The following is a 22,935-nucleotide window of genomic DNA, read 5'->3' on the forward strand; positions in this document are numbered from 1 at the left end:
TAATTTTTCAGTACAACACGTGGGATTGAGAATCGAAGATTAATGTCTTAACCAGTTGTGCAATGCTCATATTGACAATAAAATGCAAGTATTCGTTATTCACCAACTCTGATTTATTATTGCCATCATGAAGCATATTAAATTTATTGTTTGAGATTGATAAATATACCCAGTATTTATTCGTTGTTCTTTGCCAACATATATAAATATATATATATATATATATATATATATATATATTTATTTATTTATTTATATATTTTAGTACAACATGTGGGGTGGGAGATCGAACTCACAACCTCTTAGTTGGAGATATATACCAAGTACTGCTGATCTATGCTGATTTTGGCACCAACATTTTTATTTTAGAGATTGTTAAATATACCCAATATTTATTATTCATATCACTATTATTTTACTTACTATTACTAATCCATATACCTAGTATTTATTTTTCATACTAATTGTGATATGCTTGTTTATAAATATATGCAAATATTTCCAAGAAAAAAAAACGCAATATTTTTCTCATACAACTCTTATGTTGTTTATATTTTATAAATTAGTTTATCAATTGCAAATGATAATATTCTTAACACTCAACCATCTAAGATCTAGGGCTTGGAATATTTATGCGCTGCTTTTTTTTTTTTTTTGGGTTACAATAAAGATAGTGATTTAAATAGGTGATTTTAAATAATGACCAAACTACTTTTCAGTTTTAAATAATGGCTAACGTAAAAATAGAAAGATTCATACTAAAATTTTAAGTACAAAATTACCATTCTTTAAAATGATTTAGAAAGAAATCTAAGGTATTATATTTCACTACTACAAAATTGGCCTTCCATGAGAGTTAAAAATTGTCATTAACTTAATTTGTGACAATTGATAACTATCATCGATTAAGACATCATAGAAATGAAGAACATGACAATTTTTTTTAAATCGTCATTAATGCATTTACAATGACTGTTGTAGTTTATCACGACTTGATCATCTAACACAATTTAAAAATGTCACAAATAACTCATTTGATGATAGTTTATAATTGTCACCAAATGAAGCAAAAATTTTGCTGTCCAGTCATTAAAAATGTAGTTTTGACAGTTTATAATTGTCACGACAACTATTTCAATAATATTTAATAAACATCACAAAAATATAAAAATATCTATAACAACAGTTTAACAATGTGACATTATCACGTTAATAAACATTAAATATTAAACCTTAAACCTTAAACAAATATATTGATTCAATTTGGTCCAATGTTAATCAAGTGCTGCACGCTAAACAAATAAGAAACTTAAGGACTTCGAGTATATCCCTTCAACCAATTGCCTACAAAAACAATAAGATATCAGTGCAAACATTTTAGAAGTCAATTAAAGAAAGAAGAAAAAATGACATAAATCAGTTTCGTCTATACAGACTCAATACATATTTAGTTGTCAACCCATGTGCGTTCACAATCTTCTCTTGTATATAGTGGTCCATTTTCATCGACTTCAGCTGATGGTGTCTCTTTTGAGAATGAAGGATAGTGTAGCAAAGTGTCATCAAAATCATCCTCGGAATATGTGTAACTAAAGTCTTTTGGTGGCGGTGTGACAACAATAGACCATTGTATATCATTTTGATCTTGTACATAGAAAACTTGTCTAGCTTGTGTTGCTAGTATGAATGAATCCGACGTATATCCAATACGATTCAAATCAACTAGTGTAAATCCAAGTTCATTTGTTCGAACCCCATTATGGCTTTCAACCCAATCAAATTTAAGTAATGGAAGTTTAAATGTGTTGTAGCTAATCTCTCATATTTCTTGAATGACCACATAGAAGGACATGTCTCTGATTATAGGATTCCTATCTTTTGCACTTGACACTTGCATTGTCATGGCAACTAAACTAACCCCATTATTTTGGATGCTTCTTCTTTTGTGTTGTAACAACATCCATTCATCCTGTATCAATCATATATCACCACCTCTGGGTTAGGGCCATGAGCCATCCATTGTATAGTTTCTAAAATGTTTTTACCATCTAGAATTTCACCCATGACCTAATAAAAATAGGACATTGTGATTATGTTGCATACTTGTCAGGTTAATGCTATTAATAAACATGGACATTAGTTACCTGATCACGTATCCAATTACCAAATGATCGAATGTGTTCACCTTGAAGCTACTTTACATTATTTGACCTACTTGGATTTTGGTCTCTCAAGTACTTCATATGTTGTCTGTAGTGTATATTGGTCATTAAAAAAATATTCCCATGAAAAGATGTTTAAAATATTCTTATTACCTTCTATATGGTTCAACTTCCTGAGTGTTCTCAAGTATGTAAATGTGTTGTCTGTAGTGTATATTGGTCATTAAAAAAATATTCTAATGAAAAGATGTTTAAAATATTATCATTACCTTCTATATGGTTCAACTTCCTGAGTGTTCTCGAGTACGTAAATGTGAGCTTCTTTGATATGCTGAGCACTCGGCTTTGTATATGATCTAGTAGATAAAGGCCTATCACGAAGACGTTCTTCTCTTTCGTTGAAAGAGCCAAACCCTACTGTATCTAGTCCAGATACAAACTCACTACAAAATTCGATAGCTTCTTCCACTACATATGACTCTGCAATACTACCTTTTGGCCGATTTCTATTATGCACATAACCCTTCAATACTTTAATATATCATTTAAATAGATATATTCACCTTAAATAGACAAGGCCACAAAGTTTAACTTCTCTCACAAGATGAATAGTAAGATGCACCATTATATAAAAGAAAGATGGTGGGAAGTACTTCTCCAAGAAACATAATGTACCACTACATCATCTTGCAATTTATCCAACTCAGCCACATTCAGAGTTTTGGAACATATTCGGTTGAAGAATAAACACAACCTAGTAATGGCATATCGCACATGCTTAGGTAGGACTGAATGTAGTGCGATTGGAAGTAGTTGTTGCATCAATACGTGACAATCGTGAGATTTGAGCCCATTGTGTTCATGTCTTCTAAAGATACGAGAGTTCAGATGTTCGATGAATACCCTTCAAGAACTTTTATTTCATACAAAGTCTTACATAAACGACGTTTCTCCTCTCTCGACAACGTATAACATGTTGGAGGTATGTAAGTTCTTTTCCCCTTTGTTATGGGTGCTAGTTCGGTGCAGACTTCAACTCAACTAAGTCAAGTCTAGCATTTATTCCATCTTTACCTTTTCCCGAGATGTCAAGTAATGTTCCTATGATATTCATTCACACATTTTTTTCGATATGCATTACATCCAAACAATGCCTGACATGCAACTTCTTCCAGTATGGAAGTTGAAAAAATGCAGATTTACTCTTCCAATACTTATCTGCAATTTGGCCACTCAACTTATTGTTGCCTTTCCTCCCACTTGAGAAGTTTATGTCAGTAAGTTTATGGAAAATAGCTTCTCTTAACAACGGTTATGGAGCTACTGCAAGCTCTTGCTTACCATTAAAAGATTTTTTTTTTGTTTCCTATATGGATGATATCTTGGAAAAAATATGCTATGTCCCGTGTACACATTTTTTTCCCATGCACCAATCTTATTGAAGAAATGTTATTCCCACATATGGGGTAAGCTTTATAATCTTTCACAGTGCATCCGCACAAATTACCATATGCAAGGAAGTCATTGATAGTCCACAATAAGACAGCCTTTAGAGTGAATGATTCTTGTCTGTGTTCATCATAACATTCAACTCCATCTTCCCACAATAGTCTCAAGTCCTCAATCAACAGAGCTAGATATATATTTATATTGTACCACGGTTGTTTTGGTCTTGAATCAATATGGTCAACATAAAAAACTTCCTTCTCATACACAACCATGGTGGAAGGTTGTATATTGTAGTTATCACCGACCAAGCTATACGTGCTGTTCCTATCTCTATTTGGGTTCACACCATTAGTTGATAAACCTAAATGCAGATTTCTTAATTCCGAACCAAAATCTGGCCATAGGTGATCTATTAACCTCCAAGAGGGAGAGTCAGCTGGATGCCGCAAAATCTCATCTGTCTTCCTACTTGTACTATGCCTTGTCAAGTTCTTAGCATGATCAGAGTTTCTAAATAGTCTAATAAATCTTGGTACGATTGGAAAGTACGACATCTGCTTAGCGGGAACTCCTTCTTTCTCTTTTGTTGTATTTTTACTTAGTTTCCATCTAGACAAGCTACAATGAGGACATTTGCTCATACTTGCATATTCATTTCTGTACAAGCAACAATCATTGGGACATGCATCAATTTTTTTGTAATTCAAGCCGAGAGCGCACAATGTTTTCTTCGCCTCATACATAGATTTTGTCATTTTATTCACTTCAGGTAAGATATCACTTATTACATATAGTAATTCTGAAAAGCTCGAATTACTCCACTCAGATCGTACTTTTAAATTGTATAATCTAATAAGAGCGGACAATTATGTATACTTTTTACATCCAGCGTATAATGGTTTTCTAGCATTATCAAACATATTTCCAAATGATTTAGGTATATGTGAAGATTCGTCGTAAACAGTCTAACCCATGTTGATCGTATCAAACAAATCATTAGCATCTTCATCATTGTGATTTACGTCATCCTTTAACCGATCCTTATCCTTTTGAGGTGCATATTCTTCACCATTCAAAACCATACCCTATAGTTTGATCAATACCATGTTCGTACAAATGATTTCTAATGGTTGTAGCATCATTTGAGATACGATTCCAACATTTCAAGCAGGAACATCGAATAAAATCAGAACCATTGGCATGACAAAACCCAAATTTGATGAATGCTTTAACTCTCAATTCATACTCTTGAGATAATCTATTTTTTGTCATCCATGATTTTTTATCCATTGTCCTGATATTAGGCAACCTATGTATTGATGACATAAACAATTTAAGTATTATGATTGTGTGGTTAATTGCCTTTATCAAATAAGATCGATATTTAAGGTTAACCATGAGCCTGAACAACTTAAATGGATAAGAAAATGAATGACTGTATAAGCAAGTTCGTATTCCATTTTCTAACTAGGATAATGAATGCACGATACACTTCAAGACATTAAAAGTAAAGACATAACTATAAAAGAGAAGTGCACAATAAAGAGAATGACTATACTCCCTAAACTGCAAGACTAACTTGGTGTCTCTGGTTAAATGAATCCATATTTCATAGTTAACAACTTCATAACAGTTGTGGGCAAAAATGGAAAGTTAAGAAACAAATACCATCTGTTATATGGAGAAATACGGTTCAAAATGACGGTAGAAGATTGAACTACATTAGAAGAAGGGCAACCGGGACCACCGACAAATAGGGTAGGCCCCAAAGCCCAGGGAAAGGCGACCCGAGCTCGGTGTCGAGGCGCCGACCCCTTCTCAGCCTTTAGTCGAGAAGGTCCTTGGTGCTTCACTTTCTCTCCCCCGATCCCTGTTCCAGATATATGATGTTCAGGTCCAAGGCTGAGCCTCGTCCCTGTTGCTCTACTGATGCTGGAGGCATCTCGGTCCATAAGCCCACAGTATCAAATCTAGGGTTGACATCTTGTGAAACCCTTAGAGGCGAATTGACTATAAATAGGGACAGGGTCACCCCTTAAAGGTTAGCCTAAACTACACTTTCAAGTCCTTTACTTGTTTAGTGATTTCTCCCATAGCTAACTTAAGCATTGGAGCCAGTATGACAAAAGTCACACCGAGTTAGGGTTGTTCGGTTTTGCAGGTATCCGGTCCCTTAATATTCGAGTTGGGTGCACGAGGTGGAGTGACCCGGTCTGCCAGAATCCAAGCATCAACAATTGGCGCCATCTGTGGGGACGATACAAGATTAAGCCGAGACAAAGCCCAGATCCAAGGAGGATCGTAATGAAGCGAGTCGATACGAACCTTGGGGAAGGTCAACAGTGTTTCGAAGAGAGGAGCCCAAATGTGGCAGTCAACGGCTTGGGAAAAATATGCCCAAGCCCTGGTCATCAACGAAATCTGACCACCTTCGACAAGGGAGAACTGGCTGAAGGGGTGGAGTCCATTCCCTTGACATCCGAAGATCGACGGGTCAGCATTAGAACCAGATTGGGGAATGAGGAGTGAGCGAGCCTTATAAATTTCATTAGAAGCAACGCTGATGTGTTCGCATGGTCACGTGAGGATATGCCCAGAATCGATCGGGAGGTCATGGTACATCGACTCAATGTTGACGAGAGTTGTAAACCAGTAAAACAGAAGTGCTGTGCTTTTAACCAGGAAAGGAACGAGATCGTGGCTGAATAGGTGGAGGAGCTGCTAAAAGCGGGTTTCATTCGAGAGGTCCATTACCCCAATGGATATCCAATGTGGTGTTGCTAAGGAAGCCAAACGGTAAATGACGAATGTGCATCGACTTTACAGACCTAAACAAAGCTTGCCCAAAGGATTCTTTTCCCTTACCTCATATAGATCAATTGGTTGACGCTACCGCTGGACATGAAAGATTGAGTTTCATGGACGCCTACTCCGGATATAATCAGATTAAGATGCACCTACCGGATCAAGAGAAGACCTCATTTTTCACAAGCCGAGGCCTACATTGCTACACAGTAATGCCCTTCAGGTTAAAGAATGCAGGCGCGACTTATCAATGAATGGTAAATCGAATGTTTGCAACGTTAATTGGTAAAAATATGAAGGTCTATGTAGATGATATGCTGGTAAAAAGCCGAAAAAGCAGTCAACACGAGGCAGATTTGGCAGAGACATTCGAAGCTTTAAGGAAATATAAGATGAAGCTGAATCCCAGCAAGTGTACATTTGGGGTGACTTCAGAAAATTCCTTGGGTTCTTGGTACACCAAGAAGGAATCGAAGCCAACCCAGATAAAATTAAAGCTGTGTTGGAGATGAGTCTACCTAGAAATTTAAAGCAACTACAAGAGCTCAACGGGAGAATAGCAGCACTCAACAGGTTTGTCAATCGTTCAATCGACAAGTGCCTACCATTCTTTAAAGTTTTAAGGAAAAAAAGGGCAATTTGAATAGACAGAAGAATGTGAGACAGCTTTCAGGGAGTTAAAGCAATACCTGGAGGCAACCCTACTCCTCTCAAAACTGGCCACGGGAGATGAACTCTACTTGTACCTAGGCGTATCCGACACCGCGGTGAGGTCGACATTGATAAAGGAAGAAAACGGGCGACAGTCTCCAATATACTACACGAGCAAAGCAATGGTGGACGCATAAGTTAGATACCCACAAGTGGAAAAATTGGCATTAGTCACCTCGGCTCGGAGATTACGCCCATATTTCCAAGCCCATAAGATAATTGTTCTCACCAACTTCCCTCTATGGCAGATTCTGCAAAGGCCCGAGAATTCTGGGCGACTGGTAAAATGGGTTGTGGAGCTCAGTGAATACGACATCCACTACAAACCGAGAACTGCGATGAAGGGGCAAGCCATAGCGGACTTCATAGTAGAATTAACGCCGGTGGAACATCAAATATGTAGCATCGACCCACAGCTCGCTGAAGGAGAGCAGCCCTGGACCCTTTACGTAGATGGATCCTCAAACTTCAGAGGATACGGGGCGAGACTTCTACTAGTCTCCCCAGATAGGGAGAGATTCGAATATACGCTGCGGTTTAGTTTTCACACATCCAACAACAAGGCTGAGTACAAAGCTCTATTAGCTGGATTAAAAGTAGCCAGGTATATTGGGGTCACGAACATACTAATACTTAGTGATTCACAATTGATTATGAGCAAGGTGAAAGAGGAGTTCTAGACCAGAGAGCCACGAATGGCGAAGTATCTTTCCTGGATAAGAGACGAGCTCGGCTAATTCTCGAAATATGAGATCCGACAAATTCTCGTGCTTAGAACGTCAACGCAGATGCATTAGCCCCACTCGCTACAGCCTATGAAACCGACCTAAGAAGAATTGTACCGGTAGAAATTTTTCCTGAGTCGAGCAGAGAAGTTTAGGAAACAATGGATATAGACGAGCTAGGACAACTAGAGGAGAATTGGATGAACCCTCTGATCAAATATTTAAGAGATGACACCCTACCTGATGAAAGGATAGAGGGGCTCAGAAACTCCAACGGCGAGCAGCTAGGTATGTACTTAAGATGGAAACTTGTATAAAAGAAGCTACTTTTTGTCGCTTTTAAATGTTTAGCGCCAGAAGAAGTTGACTACATCATGAGGGAGATACATGAGGGCATTTGCGGTAACCATTCTGGAGCACAATCCCTAAGCCACAAAATCGTCCGACAAGGGTATTACTGGCACCATGCTAAGTGATGCAACATAGTTTGCGAGAAAATGCGACAAATGTCAGCGGTTTACAACAGTGCCTAGGCGGCCAGAACCATTAACAAACATAATGAGTCCCTAACCTTTTGCCCAATGGGGAATAGACCTTATAGGGCCCCTCCCACAAGGAAAATGCCAGACTAAATTTGCAGTGGTAGAAATTGATTATTTCACCAAATGGGTCGAAGCCAAGGCCCTAGCTACAATCACCGAGAAAAAAGATCATCGACTTTATTTGGAGAAACATAATTTGCCGCTTTGGGGTACCATACACCATTATCAGTGATAATGGAAAGCAATTCGACAATGCATCTTTTCAAGACTTTTGCAGGGAATTGGGTATCAAGCACATTTGCTCTTCGCCAGCACACCCACAAGCTAATGGACAAGTCAAAGCAATCAACAAAAATCATCAAGATAACTCTAAAAACTAGATTATAAAAGCTTCAAGGGTTATGAGCGGAAGAACGTCCCAAGTGGGCCTACAGAACAACACCCTGCACATCAACTGGCGAGACACCATTCTCGTTATCCTTTGGTTCTGAGGCATTAGTACCAGTGGAAATCAGCCTCCCTTCCCCAAGGGTGGAGCAATTCAGTCTACCTGAAAATGATGAGTCCATACAGATTAACCTCGACCTACTAGAAGAACATCGAGAAATAGCGTGACTACGAACGGCCGAGTACAAAAATCGGATCGCTCGATATTATGATTCAAAAGTTAAGAAGCGTAACTTCAAAGAAGGCAATCTGGCCCTGAGGAAAGTCATGCCTAATACCAAAGATCCAACCAGCGGGGTTCTCGGACCGACATAGGAGGGCCCGTACAAAGTCACTAAAGTAGTTCGAGCAAGCACCTACGCCTTGGAAGATCCACATGGGAAAACCTTACCCCATCCATGGCATGCTCAACACCTTAAGAGATACTACCACTAGCTTGGTGATACATTCCATTCATTTTATGAGCGCTTTATGTTTTGACACTCGTTTATCTCAAGCGACTGGGTTATTATACCTAGTTCTCTACCTGAACAATTTTTCATTTTAATAAAGTTTACGCCATTTGACATGATACTTGAGCTCTAATGTTTGTGTGAAAACAAATTTCTCAAGTAGGGGGCATTGTACGTAAATGTTTACAGTTGATCAAGAAACTCGGGACAGACCAAGAAGCAGGCCAGAAAAGGCTCAGCATGGTAAAAACTAAAGTAGGCAAATAAAGTCTGGATATAAAACCATTAGGCGAATGCCAAACAGATTAGAAATCCAAAGACTTCGACACTAGCTATACTAAAGTTAGATACCAAGGCTGAAAATGAATGACAAAAACCAGATGGGTGAGAAACCAGGCCCAGAGACTTGATCATAATCAGTCAATGTGACAAAACATGGAAATCGGAAAGACTTCCAATTCATGAGACAACACGATATTGATGCACAACTAGTAGCAAAAACCAGGCATTTTAAATCCAAAACTGGATACAAAAGCTTTTGGTAGAAACTCAGTGAATTAAGAACTTTAGTAGTGACTATGAATCCAACAACTAATGACATATATGAACTACTTTGTAGAACAGGCCTCACAATAACCATGGGTAACGAGTACTCTCAAAACAGGAATCTTAACATGATCGCAAACTTCATCTTCAGTTTTGAGAGTGGGGGCTACTGTTATATGGAGAAATACAATTCAAAATAACGGTAGAAGATTGAACTACATTAGAAGAAGGGAAACTGGGACCACCGACAGATAGGGCCAGCCCCAAAGGACCACCGACAGATAGGGCCAGCCCCAAAGTATAGAGGCTGGCCCACGAAGAGCCAACCCCACCTCGGCGCCGAGGTGTCGACCTCTTCTCGACCTTAGGCCGAGAAGGTCCTCAACACTTATCTTTCTCTCTCTTGGTCCCCGTTCCAGATATGTGATTTTCGGGCCCAAGGCTGAGCCCCTCCCTGTTCCTCTTCTGATACTGGAGGCATCCCGGTCTATAAGCCTACGATTATCAAACCTAGGGTTGAAATCTTGTGAAACCTTAGGGGGCAAATTGACTAGGGAGGGGGTCACCCCTTGAAGGTAAGTCTAAACTACACTTTCAAGTCCTATACTTGTTTAGTGATTTCTGACATAGCTAACTTAGGCATCGGAGCTAGTGTGACAGAAGTCACACCGGGTTAGGATTGTTCGGTTTTGCAGGTATCTGATCCCTTAATATTTGAGTTGGGTGCACGAGGTGGATCACATCCGTCTGACAGAATCCAAGCATCAACACCATCTTTTAAGTAGAGATAGCAAGCAATTAGAATGTAGGAAGTGAAATTGGTGTCTCTGGTTACACATGGATGACCCAACACTCATTTTATATTACCACAATCTAGTTCAGATTTATAATTTATTTTTCTTATAATTAATACAATTTAGCTCAAATAAAAATGTTTTCTGATGACAATTCTCAATTAGCATTAAAATAAAAAAAGAAAACGGCTTATCTTATATATATGTTCCAGTTGTTTCTCAATAACTTTATTTCAAGAGTTTTTTTAAGCTAAAAATTGATGTTTTCAAATCCACTTCAAAGGAAAAATATGTATTTAATAGATACATGATAGAAAATAATGGTTCGAAAGCAAATTTCCATACTATTTAGATGATTGATTGATAATTGACACAAGTTTAAAGCTTAATCATTAACATGCTACATTACACTCATATAAGCAGAGCACGCCAAACAAAGACTATAACAGAATATTTGAATCACACTGTACAAGTATAACACCTAGTAGTTCCAATTTCAAAATCAAGACTCAAATTCATAATTTAAAGGACAACCAATCAGATCCCCTCCAGCAAGACAATAGTTGTAGGAAAATTAAATACTCATGTGCCTATAGTAGCGAACATCAGGCTGAACCTTGTCGCTATAAGCTTCCATCAAAATAATCACAAAGAATAATTTATTTAACAAAATTTTGCAACCCACAATGCATAAATCAAAAGGGTTGTATTATGTTTTTTAACAAAATCTTCCCAAGAATCTGTAAACTTTGTGCCCCTGTTATAATCCAATGTGTCAATTAGCTAAAGTCTACAAGGATTCATAATTTCTGTTTAGCAACTGTATTTTTCGGTCAATTCTCCCAAAATCGATTTCTTAGATTCTTATACGTTGTTATCACAAAATCGATTTCTTAGTTTTTGGTTTTTTCAGTTCAAAAAAGAAAAATTCTACCCTTTTGATAACAACCTAGAATAAAATATCCCTTAATTAGAGAAACCACCCTTTAATCGAGTTCGCACAACACAGATTTTGATAAATGAAATGCAAGAACAAGGGAAGAACATGGGTTTGTATACAAGACGTACCACGGATGAAGAGCTTCGGCGAGGTGATAGTTAAATCGAGACGAAGGATTGTTCAAAGAAATCGTCGTCTCTGTCGGAGATGGTCACCTTCGCTGCTGAATATGGCTGTCGCCGACGGAGATCGTCACAGAAAGAAAGATACGGGGGGGATGGAAACACTTTGACCGGTAAAAATTGTTATAAATTATGGAAAGTTCTTAGACGTCAAACATATTCAGCAAGAAAAGTCAAAATTTGAATTCACCAAATAAAAAATTTTCAAAATCAAAATGCAGAATTTGCATAAATTCAATGAATTTCCAAGTAAATTACTTATAACAATGTCATATTTTAATTTTAAATTATTAATCTAGATTAAAAGCCTAAATCAATAATTTTTTTTCTTGGCCAACATCCAAACAACTAAATTTAATTATATTCATTTCAAATTATTCCCATTCCAAACAAGATAAAGAATTTTCGATCAATTCTTCGACTTTAAATCATGAAATTTAAAATCATCTCTTAAACATTCTTGCCACCAAATAGACGGCAACAAAAGGTATTGAATTCTTAGAAAAAGTAAAATCCGCCCAAAATAGTTAAATAAAGCTGTAGATGGTTAAAAATGTACAACAATGACAAGACTATATATCGTGTTTTTTTAATTGTAATGAAATCCAAAACAAAAAGATAATAATAATAATTGTGATCGAATTAAAGAAAAATTTCCAGTTTTCGTGATAGTATTTAACTGTCACAAAATTATATAAAACCCGAAAATTAGCGTTTTTTCTTGCGAAAATCGGCTTCTATCATTTCATGACAATTTTTAACTGTCATTAAAAAAAATTCAATTTTTCATGATGGGTAAAAATTGTCACAAATTTATATAAAATCCGAAAACTTGTATTTTTTTCTCGCCAAAATGGCATCTCTACCATTTTGTGACAATTTTTAACTATCATTGAATGAAAGAGAAAAATTCAGTTTTCATGACAGTAAAAAACTGCCATAAAATTTAAAAAATCCGAAAAGTACAGTCTTTTCCCGCAAAAAAATGTGACCCAAAAATTTGTGACAGTTTTTTTTCCAAACTTTTTTACTGTTTTTAAGTGTCCTAGAAGCGAGTTTTGTAGTAGTGTTTCTTGTTTTATAGAAGAATCCTATCCATATACTACTCTATATAGGATAATTCTAATATTTTCCCTATCCATCTTTTTAGGAAGGTAACTCTAAAGGAATATACAGAAACAATATTTGGTTAATTTAAAATCTAAAAAAAAATATTTAATAAATAATATAATTATTGAAATCTAGCAAATATTGGAAAGAAATATATAATAATCATTAATAAAAAAAATATAATTTTAAATAAAAATACTAATAAACAAGCATGAAGAAAATTTTTGAACAAATACGATGTATTTTTGTATATCGAAAGCTAAAACAATGAATACCAGAATATAAAATTTACACCCTACCACATATCAGACGCAATTATTAGAAATTAAAGTATATACCTCTCGATTCAATTAGAAGAAAGAAATTCGAAGCATATACCTCTGGAACGTAACACCATAACAAAAATTCATCTTACATTATTTTCTACATGTTAAATACAAAGTTAAAAAATTAAAGATGAAATTTGTTTTGAGAGAAAAAATAGAAGATAGAAAACTATCTGAAAATATAAGGGAAGCAAATCTATAATTTAAAAAGATGAGATCTTTAAATTTAAAATTTTAAGATTTAAATTGAGCCAAATTCAATTGGTTCAATCGAACCTAACCACACATCTGTACCACTCTCCCTTATTCCTCTCTCTACCTTCATACACTGGCATCTCCATCCGTCTCAACCCTGGCCACTCGTTGCCGCGTCGCCAGTCCTTCCCGTCGGCATATCTCTCCCTCGACTCTGCCACAGACCCCACTCGCCGTCGATTGGAAGTCCCTCCATTGGTAATCCGCCGTCTAACTCTTTGGTTATCTCTTTCTTTCGCCGATTTGACCCGCTGCCGCATTGTCAAAATTGTTTACTCGTTGGATTTCATATTGTTCTCTCTACTTTTGGTTTGATCGTGTCTCTCCACTTTCGGCCTTGAGTTTGTTCAAATATATATTTAAGTTTATATTTGAATATATACATAAATATATTTAGTGGTTTGTTTGGTTTAGGTAGAAGGGTTCAACCTAGTCAATTGAGTCTCGGCATATAAACCACCGTACCCATAAATCTTAGAAAATACCCTGAATCTAATTCAAATAATTTAGGATCATCAAGGCACTATAATTTGCACTTTAAGTACTTTGAATCTTTCTCAATTAAGTATCTACAATTTATGAATTACTAACCTTTTATTTGAACAGCAAAGCTTTAGTATCCATTGTAGTTATCATTACAATAATTTCTAGCACGAAATGTTAAAAGTTTTACTATCTATATTTCTTCAATTTAGGAGCAAAATACAAAAGACATGATAGAGACATCAAAATCTGAGGCATGAAATATCAAAAAGCAGAGGAAGAGAGAAATAAAATACTAGATCAAAATTAAAGAACCAAAAAATCGACAAAAAGGTACATAGAATTTTTTCTTATATTCAAAGAATTTATATGGGTTGACATGTAAACTAATATTTCATAGGGGACCAAGTAAACAAAAGAGATTATGTCTATATCTAAAGAAAAGTGGAAAAAAAAAAAGGAAAGGAAAGAAGAGACAAAGGAAAGCTAGGTATACATGGTATAAGTTGAAGTATTTATTTTTTTCAAAACCTGTTATCTAAATTTTTTTATTTGTAGTCATCAAGAGAGAATATAGATGAAAGGACGTCAGAATCAGAAAATCAAGAGAAGGAGTGAGATAGTGGGAATGAGATAAAATCAGATGAAAAAGAATTGAAAACAGTAAATTAGAAAAGAGACGTGAGTAGGGCAGAAAAGGTATGCTTATTTAAAATTTTTGTTGTGAATTCATGTTTTTTTTCTTTTTTTTTTTTTTTTGGTCTCGCTTCCTTCTTTGCAAATAACTAACAAAGATAAAGATTACAAAATAAACAAAAATTTTGCAAGTTTTGCCAATTTCTTCTATTCACTCTCAAATAGAAATCCAGCAAACCAAAAACTTTTAAAACTATATATTTTTTCTATCTACCTAAATTGTGTAGGTGATTGTTAAAAATGAAGTAAAAAAAGGGAAAATGAATAGTACAAATGCAAAAACACAAATCGTAGGAAGGAGATCCACAAAGACATGGATGACAAAGATCAAGAGGTAAGTTGTTTGCTATAATATGTAGTAAGTACACTATAATCATTTAGTCAACAACTTTTTCGATTCATGTAATTTGTAGTAAGCACACTGTAATTATCGTTGGGTCGGTAACATTTTAGAATTTATGTCCTAAAGCCTCGTGGTTTGTAAACTTCAATTATTTATTAATAAAGTAATTACTTTTAGTTTACTTTGTTATGTGCAAATATTATCAAATTTTGTGAAAATCCAAGGTTATAAATATAATTTTGAACACTATGTAGTTGACATACAACATGATTGTGTTCAAGTTTTAACCTAAAAAGTTTATTGTATATGGATAAGGTTAGGTGCCCTATCCTAATAACATTATTGATACAACCCACTTTGAAAATATTACAGAAATTTGATCCAAATTGTTGATATGGAGTCATGTGAGTAGGGGTATCATATACAATGAGTTTGTATAAGACTGGATCACGAAACATTTAATCTTTTTTTGTAAATCTGTTAAAAGATAAGATACTTATTTCACATGATAATCATATGTGACTTGATCTGAATCATTAATGTATTTGATACATTTAAAAGGAAAATAATATTTTATTAATATATAAGATATACTAATAAAATAATTATTTGATTATGATCAAATAATATAAAATTTTTTAATTTGAGATATTAAAAAATTTTATTTGGCATGACATTCCATTCTAATTTGTGTAATTGATACATTAAAAAGAAAAGATAATATTTTATTAAGATAAAATATTATTAGAATCAATAGTATAAAGCTTTTTATTATGTGGGATTTTGGGTTGAATAACCCTTTTACCAAAGGAAGTATTGTTTTTTATCCACTTTTTTTCAAAACATATGTTTTTTTAATCTTTGCTGACATTACTCTGGATACTAATTTACTTTCACTAGCTCTCCACTCAATTTTTTTTGTTTAGGTTTCTCTCTCTTGTTCCTTCCCTCTTTCCAGAATTTTTTTCCTTCTCTATTTTTCCAGATTTTTTTCTTTCTCTTATTTTCCATTAACTCGTTCTTTCTTTGTTTTCTCTTCCTTCTTTTCTTCTCTTTTTCTCTCTTCTACAACACTATGAGAATTTCTCTTTCCATTATACTTTCTTTTTTTTTAACCAGTAGAAGTGAGCAGAAGAGAGGAAAGAAAAGAGGAAGAGGGGAGAGAGGGGAGAGTGGAGAGAGAGGGAGGGAGCGAGGGAGCCAGCAAGAGGGGGAGAGAGTGAGCAAGAGGAAGATAGCAAGATGACCGAGAGGAAGTGAGCGAGAGAGATGAAGAGAACAAGAGGGAGGGAGAGATCGAGAGATTTATTTTCTATTTTAAGTGATTAGTTCAAATAATTAAGGAAAATAAAAAATCTTAAACAAATTTAGATTAAATTTCAAATTTGAATACGGAGATTGAGGAGAGATTGAGATTTTGTTTCCTTAATTCCAATTTTCGAATTTTTAATTAAAAAATCGTTAATCTCTAAATGATTTGTTAATCAATTTTTGACCAATTGGATTTATTTACTTAGTTTTACCTTTCATTTAAATTAATCAAAATTTATTATTATTACTATTATTATTTAGATAAACAACATTCTATTTCAAAATATTTGAAAATTTTTTCACTTTATAAATTGATAAATATTCCTTCCAAATTAATTCAATAATTTAGGAATTTTACTCCTTTTTATAAATAGATTCTTAAGAAATTAAATTATTCGACCAAATAAATTAATTAATGGGTTATTGAAATTTAATCCAAATTTGTTTAAGATTTTTTCTTTCCTTAATTATTTGAACTAACCACTTAAAATAGGAAATAAATCTCTCGATCTCTCCCTCCCTCTCGTTATCTTCTTCTAGTTTTCTCTCTCCCTCACGATATCTTTTCCTCTCTCCTCTCTCCTGTCCCTGTCGCTCTCTCTCCTCTCCTCTTCTCTCTTCTGCTAGTTAAAAATAAAAGAAGAAGGAAAAGGGAAACCCAAAGAAAAACAAAGAGAAGAATGAGAGACCAGAGTTGTAGAAGAGAGAAAAAAGAGAAGAATGAAAAAAGAAAAGAAAAGAAGGAAGAGAATGAATGAATTAATGGAAAATGAGAGAAATAAAAAAAAATCTAGAAAAAGAGTGGGAAAAAAATTATGGAAAAAGAGGGAGGGAATAAGAGATAGAAATATAAAAAAATAAATGAGTGAAGGGGTAATGAAAGTAAATTGGTAAATAGGGTGATGTCAGCAAAGATTAGAAAATATAGGTTTTGAAAAAGTATAATACTACCTTGGTAAAAGAGTTATTCAGCCCAAAAACCCTTAATATGTGATATTAAAAATATCCTACCTCAAACTCTTATAAATAGGACTCTTGGGGTAAGCCAAAAACACACACGTTCTCTACGAATTCTCTCGAAATTCTCTCATTCTTTCAAGGAAGTTCCCACCAACATTGGTTCATTGTTCGAGTCATAGTGAGGAAGGTCTTGTGGAGAGATTCTACTAAGTTATTTTACTTTCTCAATTAATTTAGTATTCTAAATATAAATTCAATGTTGATCTAATAATAACGTTGCAGAATAAATCGTTCATTCCATCAAATGTTTGAAAGTAGATGTCGATGAAAATGTCGATGTCCCGATTTTAGAGACATGTCGATGTCGATGGATATTTCGGGAAAAAACACGAAAATTGTGGATATTGATGCAAATTTTTTGAATTAGTAAATAAGACTTTAGCTCATAATTGTTCAATTTTGACCATCGTATCTAAATATATCAATAATATACTTATGAAAATGTCGTTGCGATGATAATATCATAACAAAATCATGTATATACTTACATGTAAATTATTTGAATTAGTAAATTAAAGTTATTATTGATTGATTATGTTTTTATCGATAATTTGTAATCAAATCTAATATTTAGTTACATAATTAAACAAGATATATGAAATAGGTATACAATTTGAAAAACAAAATTTATTATATACAAATAGCGGTGATATAATTTAACTAATACCAAGGATGATCTTTTCCTTTAATTCAAATAAACGTATAATATTGAGACAAATTTGAATGGGCAAACCTCCCAAACAAACTATACATATATTTTCAAATTATTTATCCGAAATATATATCCGTCGACACCATTACTCTACTGAGCATATCTTTTCAAATTATTATAAAAAAATCAATTTATAGATTATAAGTAAAAAAAAACATTTCATCGACATGTTGTCAACATTGGGGGAAAATGACATTCTCTCCCATGTCGATGTAGAGGTGCTCGACACGTCGACATGTCGACGTGTCGCTCGAAATTTGAAACACTGGTTCCATCAAACATATTGTATCTATTTGATTTTTTTTGGATTTATTAGAAAGATGTGTACCTAGTGTCAAGATACAAGCAAGCCAACCATTGAAGATAAATTTACATATTAAATATGTATTATGGCCAAGATTTGAGCCAATTTTGGTGAAACATTAGTAGAGAGGTTTAGGGGTCATGTTTTCACATATCATTGCATATCTCACTGTAAATGACAGATAAAACCATAAAGAACATCTTTATCTTCCAATATCCTAATAATTGTCAATTTATTATAATGATTTCTATATAACGTTAAACGTGTGATTTTTTGCCTAGGAACTGTAAGGGCTGATCATTTGGTTAAAAAAAAGAAGAAAAAAGAAAAGGAAATTTGGATTTTTGGGAGTTGTCTATATAAGAATATTTTGGTCTTTTAACTCCAAGGAAATTAAAAAAAAATCATATTTTTTTTGGAGCCAATTTTAGGGGCACATGTGAGTGGTGTTTCATTGGTGTGCCATGTGGTTTTCAAAAATAATAATAATAAGTGAAATGAAAGTAGAAACGAAAAAGGAGAAAAACTTTCTTCTCTTTTGGATTCTTTTCGACCGAGAGAGAAAGATGAATCAATTGGTTAGGTGAACAGAGGAGAAGAAAGGCAAGGTCAGTGTTGAGTATTGGATTCAAAACTTGGTGAGTTTTATGAAAACCAAATAAGAGAATCAGTGGGTTATAGAACTTCTTTTGATGAAGATTTGTAGGTTTTATTCTTTGAGAAATTATGTGAATTTGTGGGTTGTTTATATTATGTTCGAAAATCATTTAGAAGAATTAAATCTTTGGCCTTAAGAATGAATTTTACAGATAGGGTAAGTTTTGTTTAAGGGTTTTATGGTAGAAATTTTAGGAAGATGGGAGTTACCGATCTAATAGTGGTTTATTCTCTTTAGACTTGAAGAGAGATGATGATTGTAAAATGGAGAAAGGAAGAAAAAAGAGTAGCATAGAGGGAATTTTCGCACGTTGAGGAAGAATAAGATGAATAGTTGTAGAAGGGAGTGAGAGGAATTGTTAGGTTAAAATTAAATAAGAAAGAAAATGTAATTGTCGGTATTTTGGGGCTTTAACGTGCGAAGTTGAAAGGAAGAGAAATTGAATGGGTTGTTGTGGATAGTGGTTTTCATGGGTTGGGTTGAGTTGGGTTAAAGGGGTTTTTTAGACCCCTGAATTTTTGAGTTGGTTAGACTAGCGAACCAATAGGAATCGAATTAAATATACAACCCAACGCAACCCAACCCAAAATTTTCGGATTGGGTCATCGGGTTGCATCTTTTTTATTATTAAACAAAATTGGATTACTCTAGAGACAGCAGCCACGATGGAAAGGTTAACTTCGGTTTGGATGAAGCAGGCATCAGAAATCGATTAATTACTTCTTTATCATAAATACCCAGATGTAAAATTTTAACTTTTTATCTATGTTGGGGGCTTCTTTCTTTTATCAGAAACTCGATGAGGAAGAAGAGGAAAAATAAAAATAAGACCAAAAAACAAAAAAACTCCATCACCTGTGCATGATGAAAATGCAGGAAGAAAGATGAATCTCAGCGACTACCGGTGCTGGCTACTTCTGTGAGGGGGAGATGAAAGATTGAGAGAGAAGATTGAGATTAGAAAGAGACAAGAGTGGCGGGAGACGACATCGACAAGGAGACGCGACGACAGAGAGACGGGGAGACGGCAGCAACAGAAGACGAAAAATTGAGATTCGAGGGAGATAGGAGAAATTGAGATGAGATTTGAGAGAGAAGGGAGAAGACTGAGATCGAGGGAGGCAGACATTGAACCTTTTGAAACCCTAAAAAATAAAAACATATGTATGTATGTGATTTCGATTCGGTTCGGGTTGAACCGATTTTTATTTTGTTGAACCCGTGAATCGAACCGAACCATTCGGTTCATTGAAATGTAACCTAACCCAAATCAAGGTTTTTCGGTTTGGGTTGGGTTATTCGGGTTGTTTGGGTTGTCGGTTGTTTCGAACACCCCTAGTTGTGGGACCCACTTGTAAGTAATATGAGAGATAAGAAAAGTGGGTTTTTAATGAAGAGAGAGAATGAGTTATAAAATTTGATTTATGGGATAATTTGAAGATAATATGGTTTATGTTGGAAATAAGAATATGTTTAGTTTGTATTGGATTAAAACATGAATTAATTTGGTTTTGGTGATATTTCAAGTCAGATAAAAATTGGAGCCGTGAACAACCCAATTTGAAGGATTTGTGGGTGGTGTTGACAGAGAAATTTCGACTAACCGCTAAATGGCATGTACAAAATTAAAATTATATTTATGACCAATCACAAATTTACACGTGTTCTAAATTAATTTTTAAATCAACAAATCAAATTGTGCCACGTATCTCTCTTATGTCCGTCCAATGAAATCAACTAATTGGATCAAAAGACATGAAGAGACTGGGCCCAAACCCATGACCCATATAAGACCCATCAAAACTCTATAAATATAGGGATCACATCTCATTTGAGGGAGGAAGAAGAAGTCAGAAAAAGCTAAAAGAATTGGAGATTTAGAGCACTCAGAATTGTCCACAATCATTCAGAGTCAAGCGAAGCATCCAAAAACCAAGACTTGAAGAATTCGAGACTTGAAGAGTATGAGACTTCAAGAACATTGGATCTTCTCTCACCAAGCAACAATACTTGAAGACTCCATCAAACTTCAAAGTCTTTATCAAATTGGGCAAAGAACTTCAACACGCTGCAAAACCGAAACACTTCACAAGCTACAAGCCGAAGAACTTCAACAAGCTACAAGCTGAAGAACTTCACAAGCTGCAAAACCAAAGAACTTCACGAGCGCAAAGTCAAAGACTTCAAGGATTCTTCAATAAGCTCAAAGCCGAAGACTTCACAAACTCGTCATCAAGCTACAAACCAAAGAACTTCATCAACAAGTCAGAGTCTTCAACAAGCTTAAAGTTGAAGACTTCAAAGATCCTTCGACAAGCAAAAAGTTGAAAGCATCAACCATTGATTCAAGAACAAGCTCACAAACCCTTGAATTAAAGCTTACATTTGAGAGAATCAATCAGAGGATTATACATTAGAGATTGTAACACCTACATACATAAATACAAATCAAGTTCATTAATTCGAGTTTTCTCTTATTTGAATTTCTCGTCGAACATGTGGTTATTTATTAAGTGCTTTCTAATATCTATTAATATAGGATTTAGAGAAATTATATATATTATGTATGTTTTAGCATTTCTGCTGAGAATAAAAGAAGTTGTGTTTGTTTGTGAATTTCAGAAATGTGTTATGATTTAGATGAATATTTTATGATTTTGAAAGAAATGCTAAAGCTTATGAAATGTATTTAGAAAGAGATTTCAGAAAATTATTTTAGAATTTTTATGAAATGTTTTTAGAAAGAAAGATTTGAGAAATGATCGAGAAAGTTAGAAAAGTTCTTAGAAAGAAGAAAGAAGAATTTTAGAACAGTTTTTGAGATTTAAGAATTTTATGCAGAAAGAAGTTTTCAAACCACCATGTTGTTGTATTCAGGTGATTACCCGTATGCTATATGAATGTGTTTCTATAGTATACCTAGAAATAGAAGGTATTTGAGACCATTTTACGTTGTGCGTTGAGAGAATTATTCTACTGTGTGTATTGCGATTACTTTTTGACAGTAGATCAGAAATAAAATTATTCTACTGTGTGTATTGAGATTACGTTCCGTGCCAGTAGATCAGAATAGAATATGGATACACATGTGTGTTGAGTTTTCTTAACCGATTTTATGTTTGAAATAAAATATTTTATATGTAATTAGAAACTGATTTAAGAAATTGCGTGTTGTTACCAGTTATTATTAGAAACCTTATTGAGTTTTAGTTGCTCAAGTTTTATGAAGTTTTTATGAGAAAGTTTATTACTTCAATTTCATAATGTTAGAAAATATTGGGAATTTCAGTTGTTTATGAAAGAAGTTTTACGAAATTATTTTCATATTAAATTGCCATCCACTAAGCTTCTCAAATCACTCTTTATCCTTTGTTTTCTGCACCAGGCTACACCTGAGTTTCGAAGAGATAGCCAACCAGTTTCTGCCACTCAACGTCTTTCAAAACTTGCACATCATTTTGTATGTACATTTAGAATGACGTATAATGGATTAATTGTTATGCATGTTTAGAAGTTGTGGGATAATAGTTATTTATGTATTAAATTATGTCACTTTGTGTTATATATATAAGGGGAATAACTTAATTTAGTATTTCAAAAAAAAACTTAATTTAGTTATAGAAAATTTAGAAAGAAGTTTAACTATAGACTCTGTAGTTGGTTGGGGTCTGTGGTCGGTGCGGCTTGTTCTAGAAATAGTAAGTGTAAAATATCAATAAATTGAGCAATTGAAGAATCCATAGGAAGTAAAATATCAATAACGTTGAAATCGGTATAAACATTCCTCTCATCGCATTGGTCATCGTACAAAAAAGTTACGGATTGAACCTTGCGCATATTCATGTATATTATGGATGAGGCAAAATCCCTATTTCATACAATATGTGTCGAAACGTCATCGCGACGTAAAGCAGCCGACGTCATCCCTTGAAGGGTCTCTTTCGAGTTAAGGGTTCGGAGTC

The 22,935-nt window shown here is 34.4% G+C and overlaps 1 pseudogene; it reads right to left on the minus strand.

Annotated features, from left to right (window-relative positions):
- Nucleotides 1-1,333: 1,333 nt before the first annotated feature.
- Nucleotides 1,334-4,693, minus strand: LOC148211474 (uncharacterized; annotated as a pseudogene).
- Between the last annotated feature and the right edge of the window lie 18,242 nt (nucleotides 4,694-22,935).

Source organism: Momordica charantia (assembly GCF_013281855.1).
Source record: "Momordica charantia cultivar OHB3-1 chromosome 5 unlocalized genomic scaffold, Mcharantia_2.0 BLBB01000005.1, whole genome shotgun sequence".
NCBI classification, from domain to species: domain Eukaryota; kingdom Viridiplantae; phylum Streptophyta; class Magnoliopsida; order Cucurbitales; family Cucurbitaceae; genus Momordica; species Momordica charantia.